This window comes from Elephantulus edwardii, unplaced genomic scaffold (assembly GCF_000299155.1).
Source record: "Elephantulus edwardii isolate Elephantulus edwardi_28Jun2011 unplaced genomic scaffold, EleEdw1.0 scaffold00165, whole genome shotgun sequence".
NCBI classification, from domain to species: Eukaryota; Metazoa; Chordata; class Mammalia; order Macroscelidea; family Macroscelididae; genus Elephantulus; species Elephantulus edwardii.
Genome location: NW_006399915.1, coordinates 4,805,861 through 4,819,107, shown reverse-complemented (window position 1 = coordinate 4,819,107; position 13,247 = coordinate 4,805,861). Strand labels below are relative to the sequence as shown.

Sequence of the window (13,247 nt, the reverse complement as noted above, 5' to 3'; positions counted from 1 at the left end):
TTTTCTCTTACTTGGGAAAAAATTTCCAAGACATATTCACTTAAATGAATTGAACTTGCCAGGTATTTGTGCTACCTTCTTATAAAGAGAATAATTTTCAAAACCAGAGGAAGGTGGGCATAGCTTGAAGAACACTTCTCCAGAATAATGCTGGATGGGATAACAGAAAACTAAAGTCCCTTGAAGGAGGAAAAAATAAAAAGTTAAGTTTAACCAAGCAACTCTTTTATCTTCTCCCCAAAGCTGCTATATTTTAACCAAATGGATTGATGAGAACTTTGCATGTTTACTCTGTGTGCTCACAAACAGCTAAAAAGTAAAGATACATGTCTTTCTTTAGGTTTAAACGAGATTTAAGCCATCTGTACAGCCAAAAACTTCTTGCCATCTTTTTGTGTTTTAAATCTTCCTCGATTAAAAAATGCATAGAACACAAGAATAAAACCATAAATTAGGGAACAAAAGAGCCCTGTATCACGTGAAGACTATGATTTTCCTAATGAGATCTGAACTTTTTGCGTGGATGAATTTATTACCCTGGTGAAATGGAAAGAGCATGAACATTGAAATCAGACAGACTTAAGTCAAAAGCCAAAAGCCACCTATTATTTGCTGTGATATTTTGGAAAAGTCACTTAACTACTTTAAAATTTGGAGTTCTGTCAATAAAATGTGTCTTCCAGAGAGAGAAAGAAAGACTATATATATAGTAGGCATGTAAACTTCTTGACTAGACTTGACTGTACACCAAAAGGCACATCATTTAATCCAAATTTAATATATAAAACCTCATATTTTAAAGAGGTCAAGTGACTTGTTCAATGTAACGTTGCATATAACAGGTACCCTAGATCAGATGGAATAGCATAGTGACTGTGGTAAAAGGAAGTGCATTGGAGACTGTGAGATTGGCTCAGGAGAGCACAGAGTTCAGAGCTATTGTGCATAGGATCGCTATGAGTCACAGCAACTCAACAGCACATAACAACAAACATAAAGCCTAGCTCAGAGCTGGAGCTAATGATAGTGTAGATCTCTTCATTCTTTGCCCTTGTATCTTTTGCTTTTTTTTGTTTTTCCTAGCAATCATGTGGCTGAGTATTTTGTTCAAGCTGTTCTAGGTTTTGATGACATAGCTATTCTTCAAGGATTGAAACCCAACTTTTCAAAGCTATACTCAAGAAGGATATAGTTTAGATGCTTAATTTCCAGGTTAATATTGTCAAGTAAATGCATCTAAATCAATTGTACACATATCACACATACTGAAACTTACATAGCATTCATTCTTTGGAAAATTAGAAAGAATTCAAGGGAAATGAAGTTGGTGAATAGTCTCTATCCACTGACAGGATAGCCTTCAAAGTAGATTGCTTCACTCTGATTTTATTGTACATGGTCTCCTTTACAACTTAAAGCTTAATTCCTTTATTAAGATCCTTGATTGTTAGAATGAAATGCATAGCTTTCATTTTGTCCCAAAGTCACGTCATCAAAATAGAGAATTATGATGATGGTACAGTGGTTTTCTTCTTGCAACTATTGGTTAAGAACAAAGAAGTTATACCTAAGCTGAGGTCACAAATCCTTTGATTATTTATCTGCTAGGTATTTATTTTTGTATTCATTTTCTTCCTAAGTAAACATAAACAGCATACCATGGTAGAACATATCATAACATGTGATCAAATAGCAACAACAATGGGGGTTTAGGGAGAGAATAGGATAAGAGTGGATAGATAATGAAGACTGCATTGGAACATGTGAGGGTGAAACTGTTTTGGTTGTTTTGGGGTTTTTTTTGTTTTGTTTTTTTTTAAAAAGCAATATATGATTGGGCTTTGTATATGTGACAGCACTCCAGAATAAGAGGTACATTGCAAAGAGGATTGGGGGGAGGGGAAGGAAGGGAGATAATTGTGTAACAATAAATTAATATTAAAAAAAAAAGAAAGAAAGTGAACTGGGGAGGGGCAAGAGGGCAGAATGTGCAACAATGAATCAATAAAAATCCAACTTTTCTATAAATTTTTGTTACAATTATAATTAAAGTTAAAAAAATTTATAAAAAACTAGCAACACCACCACAAACTCAAGTCATTGCTACTGAGTTAGGTTTGATTCATAGGGGACACCCCAGTGGTTTTCAGAGGCTGGAAATAAGAGAAGATTGTCCATCTTTCTCCCATGGAGCAGCTGGTGGATTTGAACCAGATACCTTTGAGTTGACAGCACAATTATTTACCCACTAGGCCACTGATCCCCCAGTGTTAGTAAGGTACATGAAATAATACAGAAGTCTGTTCCTTTAAAAGATCATCATATGTATGGTGGACTGTCACAATAGTGCCACCACCCAGTGAGTCACATCTACCTGTGACCATACTTCTTTGCAACACGAAGTTACTCCTCCTCTTATCCAAAAGTATAATCTTTGGATGTGAGCCATCATTGAGACTTGTTTTGGCCAAAAGAATGTAGAGGAATGATGTCATGTGACCTTCAATACTGAATCTGCTTTCATCTGCTGGGAATTTTTGCCATCATACAAAGAAGCCTGATATGCCTTATTGGAGGATTAACAATTTTGACAAGCAAAAGGGACCACCATGAATCAAAACCAACAACAGATATATAACGAAGTCATCTAGGGTAAGCCAAGGAGCATTGGTGGTGCCATGGTTAAACTCTCAGCTTAACCAAAAGATCAGCAGTTTGAACTCACAGCTTCTCTGGGAGGAAAAGACCTGGTGATCTGATTGCATAAAGGCTAGAGTGTAAGTAGCCCTCTGGGCAGTTCTGTTCTGTCCTATGGAGTGCTGTGAATTGGTATAGACTTGAGGGCACACAGCAATAACAGAGCCAGCCAAAAAGCTAATCTACCAACAGACTGCAAACGTGTGAGCCCAGCCAACACTAGCAGAGAAACACAATCTCCCAACTGAATCCAATCCAAATTGCCAACCTCTATAATCATGAGCAAATACATGGTTATTATTTTTAAAAAACTAATTTCTAGACCACTTCCTTACCCAGCAATAAATGTATAATTGATAAACTATGCAAAATGACCTAGGTAAATGTTTGATATAAAATACAAATGATGTACAGAAAACCCAAGACTTCTACTGCGCACTAGTGCATTATAGCCCTCCTTTTATTTCCCATAGTGTCTCTGCAACTTTTGAAGTTACAGACCACTCTCTTTTTGAAACGCCTTCATTGTTTTTCTTGTCATTGATCTTTCCTAGACATTCTACTTAATAGTTTTCCTTCTTAATCACCTTTGCTAACTTCTTCCCTATAGAATTTCTGCCAACCCATCCTTAACCCTCTGCTTATCTCATCCCGTCTCTCTGTATGAATTTGGACACTGTTAAGTTAGAGTTATATCATGGGGCTTACCATCTTTTCAGAGGACTGGGAGGATTGGTAATGTAATGGCTAAGTGCTTGGTTGCTAACTGAAAGGCTGATGGTTCAAAACCACTCAGTGGATCCGTGGTAGAAAAGATCTGATGATCTGGAATGTGAAGATTACAGTCCAGAAAACCTTATGAGTCAATTCTACTGTTTCTCAGGGTCATTGTGAGTCAAGAATCTCTCAAAAGCATCCAACAAAAGCGTTCAGGGAATTTATACATTTCTGTAGCTCTGATACTTGCTGTTCTTATTTTTCAAGAATTATCTGTAGTAAAGAAAAAATAGATATCTGTAGTGTGATTGTCACTTGGAAAATGGAGTATGTATGTTCAGTGGTTCTCAGCATTTAATTTGATAAAAATGGAAATTTCTTAAAAGTCTTGATCTCAAAAGAAAATTTCTCATCTGAATATGAAAATGAAAGTTTACCTAGTAATTTTGGGTCACAATATTCCCCCATCTTCAATGTAAGAAGCCTCTTCAAACAGGAGAGTTCAATTCTTACTGCAAGCCTAAAGACAGAGCCTTGTAAAAATTCAAGTATTAAACATTCATATGTAACAACTGCTTAAACACTTTTTTCAAACCTCATTTAAGAATCCAAGGGTACTTCTGCCACCTCCAAATATGAATCCACATGTAGCTCTGAGCTTCAAAGAATGAAATAAAACAATAATTTCAATTTTACAAGTCCTCAGAGTGAAAACAACTGAGCTGTAGCGTTTTTCTGGCTGTTGTGTGTTCCAATCCCTGCAGGCCAATTAAGTTCTTTCAAAGCCCAGCAAGGGCTTGAAGGTTAATTAAAATGTGTGATTTAGGAAAAAGGAGAAACCAAATTGAGGATAGTATATAGTGCATATACTCCACCAGCTGCCTTGGAAGCAACATTTAATTAACCTGCAGCGAGGCACAGCACCTGCTTTTTTCCCCATTTCTTCACAGACACCATGAATGTGGATGGAGCCCGGAGGTCTCGGTAGCTGATGTCTGCAAAGGTGGTGAATGGAATGGATCTCCACTGTCCACTCCCATCTCATCCACTCCACTCAAGAAGGGACCCTGTTTCTAGGTACCTTTATTATCACATTAAGACTTTCTCCCAAAATAGATTCCCATACTTGCCTTCAAAGCACCACAGAGAAAAGAGATGGGGAAAAGACTTTTTTTTTTACTCTCCTCTGAGAGTTCGCCCATAATTTTCTGCTTTTCACTGCTTGCAGCTACTGGATTTAACTGGCTAATGCCTCCTAATAAAATAAGATTCTTTGACAACACCCGCATTTTCTCGTTTAGAGCCACAGGACTAGAAAACCCTCAAGGGAAACCTCACCTCAAAGATGTTCCCCAATGATTCTTGCCTCCTTACATTGCAACTTTGTGTAATCTTCTCTTACATTTTAGCAGTATTTGGTTGGATGACCAACAGCATAAGACAAAAGTGTTGGTATGCCTTCCCCAGGATTATGCAAACACTGCTCTAGAGTCCATCCCGAGTCATAGTGACCCTACAGGACAGAGTGAACTAACTGTCCCATTGGATTTTCAATGCTACAAATACTTACAGAATCACCCTACTTCATCACTCCCATGAAACCTACCAGCAGCTGGTAGGTGTAAACTATCAACTTTTAGTGTGTCACAAGGACTCCTTTTCCAATATTATTATTGTTCTATGCTATCAAGTCAACAGTGACTCATATTGACCATATGAACAGCTCTGAACCCTGCTCTATTCTGAGCCAACCACACCAACTCTAATACAGCTGTCTCCATTGTCACAGTCACTGTGCCAATCCATCTCATCCAGGGTCTCCCTCTCCTGTGCTTATCCTCTATGCTTCCAAGTATGATGTCCTTCTCCAAGGACTAGTCATTCCTGGCAACATGGTGAAAGTATGGGAGACAGAGTTCCAAATTCCTTGTCTCCAAGGTGCAACCTGGTTTCACCCTCTCTAGGATGGGCTTATTTATTCTATTGGAAGTCCATAGTATGTTCAATGCTCTTCTCCAGCACCACAACTCAAAGGCATCAATTCTCTGTCATCTTTATTGATTGGCCAGCTCGCTGATGCATAGCAAGCATCTGAGAAGACCATGACATGGACCAGGTGGACCTTAGTCTCTAGACTGATACTGTTGCTCTTTACCATTCTAGAGAGATCCCTGACAACATACTTTCCTAAAGCAATTCGCCTCATATTTCGTGACTACTGGTGCCAAGAGTGTTGACTGTGGAACCAAGCAAGATGAAAATATAAACAACCTCAATCATTTCTCTATCTATCATGATGCTGTCAATTAGCCCAGCTGAGACTGTAGTTTTTTAAAATTTCTGCAGTAAATACTTTGAGTACTACACTTAAATAAACACTGGAAGTATTATTGTTGTAGTTGTTGTTATGTGCTTTTGAGTCAACTTCAATCCTTAAAAATAAGGATCATTGGATGAAGGTTGTTGGGCAGAACCAGCCAGAACTGGAGCATGAAGGAGTAGGCTGACTGTCAGGAGCCCAAGGTTGTTATCTAGTTAGGCTTTTGAGTCCTTCTCTCTTCCATCTATTCTCACTTCAGGCCTCAGTAACTACAGGACTCTAAATTATCAACATGTAAGATTGCCTAGCTCATGTTCCCTCTGCCAAAGTGTTATTTCCTGTTGCTCTCAAGAAATCCTTAGGATGGATGATAGACATTTTCGCTATCTGGAGAACAACCAGTTGGCCAACTGACTGGAAGAGATCTATATTTGTTCCCATTCCAAAGAAAGGTGACCCAACACAGTGTGGAAACTACAGAACAATCTCACTGATTTCACATGCAAGCAAGATTCTACTGAAGATTACCAAAAACGACTGGAACAGCACATCAGCAGAAAACTGCCCGAAGTCCAGGCTGGGTTTAGAAGGGGTCATGGTACTAGGGATATTGTAGCTAATGTTAGATGGATCTTGGCTAAAAGCAGGGAATACCAGAAAAATGTCTGTGTTTCATTGATTATGCAAAGGCATTTGACTGCGTGGATCATAACAAACTGTGGCTGATTCTCAGAAGAATGGGAATCCCAGAACACTTAATCATGCTAATGCAAAACCTATACTTGAACCAAGAGGCAGTCATCAGAAAAGAGCAAGGAAACACTGTATGGTTCAAAATTGGGAAGAGCATATGCCAGGGATGTGTCCTGTCTCCATACCTTTTCAATCTGTATGTAGAACAGATTATACGGGAGGCTGGGCTCTATGAGGAGGAATGTGGCATCAGGATTGCTGGAAGATCTATCAACAATCTGCGTTATGCAGATGACACAACCCTGCTTGCTGAAACTTAGGAGGACCTAAAGTGCTTGCTGCAGAGGGTCAAGGACTGCAGCCTCCAATATGGATTGAGGCTCAATGTCAAGAAGACAAAAATTCTCACCACTGGGTCAACTGGTAGCATCAGGATAGATCATGAAGAGATTGAGATTGTTAACAACTTTAGTCTCTTTGGCTCCACAATCAACACTCTTGGCACCAGCAGCCAGGAAATTAAAAGACATATTACGAGGGAAAGTCTGCTGTTAGGGACCTCTCGAAAGTACTGAAGAGCAACGATGTCTCTCTGGAGACTAAGGTGTATCTGATACAGGATATGGTCTTTGCAATCACTTGTTATGCATCAGAGAGTTGGACAATGACTAGGGAGGATAGAAGGAGAATTGATGGCTTTGAGCTTTGGTGTTGTAGAAGAGCATTGAGGGTACCATGGACTACTAAGAAAACAAACAGATTCAACCTGGAGAGGGTAAAACCAGGCTGCTCCTTGGAGGCAAGGATTCTGGGGCTTCGTCTGACATATTTTGGTCATGTTGTAAGGAGGGACATCATGCTTAGGAGGGTGGAGGGACAGCGCAGGAGGGGAAGGCCCTCTAGGAGATGGATTGATTCGGTGACTGGCGTAATCAGGATGAGTGTGTCAGACAGTACGATTGGCACAGGACAGAGCAGAGTTTAGGGCTGTTGTATATAGGGTCGCTATAAGTGCAAGCGACTCGTTGACACATAACAACAACAGGCACAAAAAGAGCTTTGATGTGATGATACCTAAAGAAGAGGATCCATGAGTGTGAGAAAGGAAGGGGAGACAATCCTGTTTCGTGCCTTAAACAGCAGACTCACAAAGGAATCTTTTTAAAATATGGGTTTCTCAGTCATTACTTAACGTGTAGTTGTGAAAAAGTTTCAGTAATTTTGAGAAATGCAAGAGTATCAAATCAAATCCAAATCCAGTACCATCTAGTCCACTCATACATAGTGACTCCCTGAACATCTGCGTGGACACAAACCTCCAACCTTTCAATTAGCAGTCAAGTGCACTAACTGTGTGTGACACCTGGGAAATCAAATATGTTGGCCTGCATAGGAAGATTTTGAGGCAAGAGGTAAGGCTCATTCTTCCATGATTCTAAGTTGTAGACAGTGTGATAAAAGATTGCTTTCATTGAAAGTTTTCACTAAAGATGTGACTTTCTTATGCTCTATTATAGAGGGAGTAGATACTTTGTTAGAGGAGGAAGACTCTAAATGAGATGGACTGACAAAGTGACTGCAACAAAGGGCTCAAGTATGTCAGAGATGATGAGAATGGCACAGTTTATGACAAAGTTCAGATGTGTTGTTCATATTATTACTGAGTCATATTTTACCACACCTAACAGCTACCACCTTCTCACCAATGCTATGAAAGTACTTTCGGGCACAGGTGTTCAATATAACAACATCAACAAATTCTCTGATATTCTCCATGTTGATCATATCTCATTCTTACAACAGACTATGACATTAATGTTAACCATATTTTAAACAACCCAATTGTAAAATGGGCACAAGATATGAACAGACACTTCATCAAAGAAGATATTCAGATGGTGAACAAATACATTAAAAAAATGTTCAAAATCCCTAGCTCTAAGAGTTATGCAAATCAAAACAACTATGAGATATCATCTCACCCTAGGAAGACTAGCAAAATTCAACTGAGCAGCAAACAACACATGCTGGTAAGGTTGTGGAGAAACTGGAACCCTTATTCACTTTTAGTGGGAGTGTGAAATGCTGCAACCCCTATGGAAGGCTATATGACGCTTCCTTAGAAACTTGGAAATAGAAATACCATTTGATCCAGCAATTCCTTTACTGGGAATATACCCCAAAGAGACCATAACTTCCACCCAAGCAGCTGTATGCACACACTTATGTTTATTGTTGCTTTGTTCACAATAGCAAAGAGTTGGAAACAACCCAAGTGCCCATCAACAAACAAATGGAGAAGCTGTGGTATATTCACACAACAGAATACTATGCTGCACTGAAAAACAAAGAACTCATGAAATATTATACAAAATGGTGACCCTGGAGAACATTTTGTTGAGTGAAATATCCGTCACAAAAGGACAAATTCTTCATAATATCACTGTTACAAAAAAGGACTGACATTGAATTTGGGGGAAAACTAAGAAGAGAGAGGATAAGTAATATATACTGCATTGAAACAGTTGAGGCAGAGAACTATTTAAAAGGAATATATGATTAGGTATTATTTGCACGACAAGAGTCAAGAATAAGAGCTGCATAGTAAAGTGGACCAGGGAGGGGCGAGGCAGGTGATTGTGTAATAATGAAAGATTTGTTTTTTCCTTTTCAAAGAGAAAAGCTAACTGGGGGGAGAGATGGGCAGAGAGGAAAATGTGCAACAATGAATGAATTAAAATCCAAGTTCTCTATAATATTTCATTAAAAGATCAATTAAAATAAAGTCCACATTTTATGCATGAAGAGGAGGAAGACTATTTTTCTCTCATTCTACTAACAATTCTAGTATTTCTCCAAGAAACAACTATGTTTGTAGGTGGTAGCAACCAAACTTGAACTTAATTGTGCCTGTCTTCAAAGTCCACGCTGTTTCCATTATACAATGATTTTATTTTAAACAGTCGACTCAAACCCTGCCCTATGCTGTGCCTTCCTCATCATCCCTGAGATACCAGAGCCCATTGTCACAGTGTCAATTCATCTTTTCAGGGGTCTTCCTCTCCCCTGCTGATCTGTCATTTTTCCAAACATGATGTCCCTATCCAAGAAATGGCCTAAACTAGCTACATGTCCAAAGTATGAAAGACAAAGCTTTACCATTTGTACTTCCAAAAAGCATTCTGGCTGCATTTTTTCCAAAATATGTCTGTTTGGGGGTTTTGAGTTTTGTTTGGACAATCCATGGGATATTTGGCACTTTTCTCCAGCATTATACCTCAAAGGCATCAGTTCTTCTTCTGTCATCTTTATTCATTGTCCAGCTCTCTGAGTAGTAGGTGATTGAGAAGACCATGGCCTGAATCAGGTAGATCTTACTCTTCAAACTTACATCATTGTTCTTCAGCATTTTGGAAAGGATCCTAAAAGCATATGTGCCCAACCCAATATGTCTCCTGATTTCCTCCCACTGGTACCAAACTTATTGATGGTTGATCCAATTAAGATTAAATAATTGATAGTTTCAATGCTTTCTCCATCTATCATGATGTTGATTGTTGTTTCCGTAGAGAAGATCTTTGTTTGCCTGATGTTAAGATATTATCCATACATAAGACTAAGCTCTGCAATTTAGGGTGAGTTTTGAGTGGGTAGTTCTTTTAAGCTTTCATTCATTCATCTATAAAATAGGAACAATATCCAGCTCACTAGTTAACTGCAAGTGGAAAGTGAGAAAACATACATAAATTTCTAAGCAGTTCTTGGCATCTAAAAAGGGTTCATCAAATATTAGTGTCCTTTCTCTTTTTCTCTCCCACCTGAATCATTCAGAGAAACTCTACTGAGATTTAAAAAGGGTATATTGTATGATTCAACAGGAAGAGAAGCATATTATTACACTTGTTAATGTGAAACCATTTGGAAGAAAGGGGAAATTATTTCATGCACTAATTTTTTATGTTATTCGTAAATCTACCTCCAAGTAGTACTTAAAACACACAGAATTTAAATAATTCCAGAAAAGTTATCCAAAGCAGAGATGAAGCACAGATGGATTTTAAATTATTACTGTGTAACAAGGACTATCTGAATAGGAGCTCTAGTAGCAGAATGTGTGACCTGTCAGACTGTTAACCAAAGGCTGATAGTTCAAATGCACAAGCTGATTTCCTGAAGAAAGATGAACCATCTCCTCTTGTAAAAGTTTAAACCCTCTGAGACGAAGCTCCCCATGAGTCAGAAAAGACTCTGTAGCAGTGGCTTTTATTTTGTTGCGATTTTTGTTTTTTACTAAGAGTTCTTTTTAACTATCCATAGAGAGCAGCCCTGCAGAGGAAGTTGTGCTTTGTACATAACCACATTCCCTTTCAATCTCCCTTATCTTTATCTGTAACAGAAGAAATATCTGTTCTCTCAAGCATGTGGCCACAGCCCTGCTGGTCCAGCCAAGGGGAGACCAGGGACATGCCAGCAGCCTCCACCCTGAGCATAAAAGTCAGTTAGCATCTTCTTTTTCTGGCTTTTCTTCTTCCAACTCAGTTGCACTCTCAGGCAAGTTTGCTGTCCATTTGTTCAAATCTTGCAGAATGGGCTTCCCACAAGTACTTGACAGCCACTTTGAATTCAACCATCTCATACACAGAAAGCTTCAGGACACACCTGCTCTGGGATCAGTACATCACCCTTCTTTTACACTTCATAGACAGACAGCAGGGTGACCTCACCTTTTTTTGAGGGTAGTATGCAGGCCCAACTGCCTCAGCTATGGCTCCATGGAGTGGGTGAACAGCTCCAGGGACCCGGGATCCAGGTTCTCTGTGTAAGTTGCTTGATTACCCGTTCAGGTGAAGTCAATTTCTGTGAATTTAGTGAACCATTCATTCACTTCCTGCTTAGTGTAAAGGACACCAACTTCACCCCTCAGCTCCTTGCTCACCTGGTGTAGGTTTGTCTTTGTGCTCATCACAAAGACTTCGACCTAAGGCCACCTTCATCACAGTGTTTTTGCCAAAGAACATGCTCTGTGCTTCCAGGCATTCTAAATGTCCTTCAGCTTGTTCTTTGTGTTGGCCACAGAGAAGATGAAGAGGTATTTGTTCATGTCTGCATATTTCCAAAGCTCTTCAGTTAGGTTCTATTCTGTTTTAGTTCCAAACCTTCCTTGAGAGTGTTAGTTAAGGAAATTTTTTTAGTCACGCTTGGATTTTGGCATCGTGTTGAAGACACATGCAGCGAGCGGAAGTTGGCACTGCCTGTCCTGTCTTTTACTGTCAATACAAAAAGGAGCCCAGTGGATCAGTGCTTAGGCACTGAGCTGAAAACTGAAAACCCTGAAGTTTGAACCTACCCAGGTGCCAGTGTGTTGTTGTTGTTGTTGTTGTTGTTATGTGCCATCAACTCGTTTGCAACTCATAGTGACCCTATGAAAAACAGCCCTAAACCCTCCTCTATCCCTTGCCAATCTTACTGTCTCCGACTCGCCCATTCCCATTATTCTAGTGATGGAATCAATCCGTCCCATTGAGGGTCTTCCTCTCCTCCTCTGTCCCTCCACCCTCCCAATCATGGCATCCCTCTCCAAGGACTGATCCCTCCTTACAACATGTCCAAACAATCTTGGAAACACTATGGAGCAGTTCTCTAGGGTCCTTAGGAGTCAAATCAACTTGAAGAGAGTGAGTCTGGTTTTCCAATGTCACTAATCTTTAGAAATGAATAAAGATGACAGAAGAAGAATTGATGCCTTTGAGCTGTGATGTTGGAGAAGAGTACCGAATATCTCAAGGGCTTCCAAACAAGCAGATAGTTATATAGATAAAGGTCAGCCAGAGTATTCTTTGGAGGTAAAGATGACAAAGGTTTATCTCACACACTTTGATCATGTTAGGAACGATGATGCCTTTGAGAGGGACATCATGTTTGGAAAGGTAGAAGATCAGTGAGAGAGAGAAAGGAAGACCTTAAACTAGATGGATTGAAACAGTGACTGCAGTAATAGGCTTAAGTGTGACAGAAATTATGAGGGTGGCATAAGATAGGACTGTTGTTCAAAAAGCGGCTAAGAATTGTACTCAATGGTACTTAAAACAAAACAAAATCTCTAAGAAAATATTATAGAAGAAAGAGAGCTTGGAGTTCGTCCAGGCTAATGCATGTGTAATGCTATATCCATAAGGCTGTCAGAGCCCCTAGTTTTTTTAAGTACATGGCCTGAACTGAAGATTCCAAAGGGTAGCTTGAGGAAAAAAGCATAATAAGAAGTCAAAGACCTAGAGTTCAAAAACCAAAACAGGAAGAACATGGTCAGTATTTCTCAAGCTAAAAGAACAAAATAAAAATTTAAGTTATGATTCTGTGGGAGAAATATTGAATGATGGAGGATGAAAAGAGGATGGAAAGTATACACATAGTCACTGTACCACAAAGAATTGATCAACACTGGACCATTTAACAAGGTATCGTACCATATAATCAAGAATCTATGATAATGAAAAAACTACAGGCTGCACTAGAAGCACTAAGAAAAAAACTAAAGCTCCAGAAATTGCTAGAATACCAGCTGAGATGGTTTAATAAATATATGCAACCCTGAATACACTTACTCATCAATGAAAAAAAAAACAACACAAAACAAACCAGACAGACAGCTACCTGCCCAATCAACTAGAAAAGATTCATAGGCCATCCTAAAAGGAATAAATAAAATTTTAAAAAGCAAAGACACAAACCAAACAACCCACAACTTATGTAATAAAATACAGGAATTATCAAACAATATCATGTTGTTGTTATGTGCCGTCGAGTCGCTTGCGACTCAGAG

General features: G+C 39.1%; 1 pseudogene; it reads right to left on the bottom strand.

The window, feature by feature from the left end:
- Positions 1-10,922: 10,922 nt before the first annotated feature.
- Positions 10,923-11,639, bottom strand: LOC102865450 (annotated as a pseudogene).
- Positions 11,640-13,247: the final 1,608 nt, after the last annotated feature.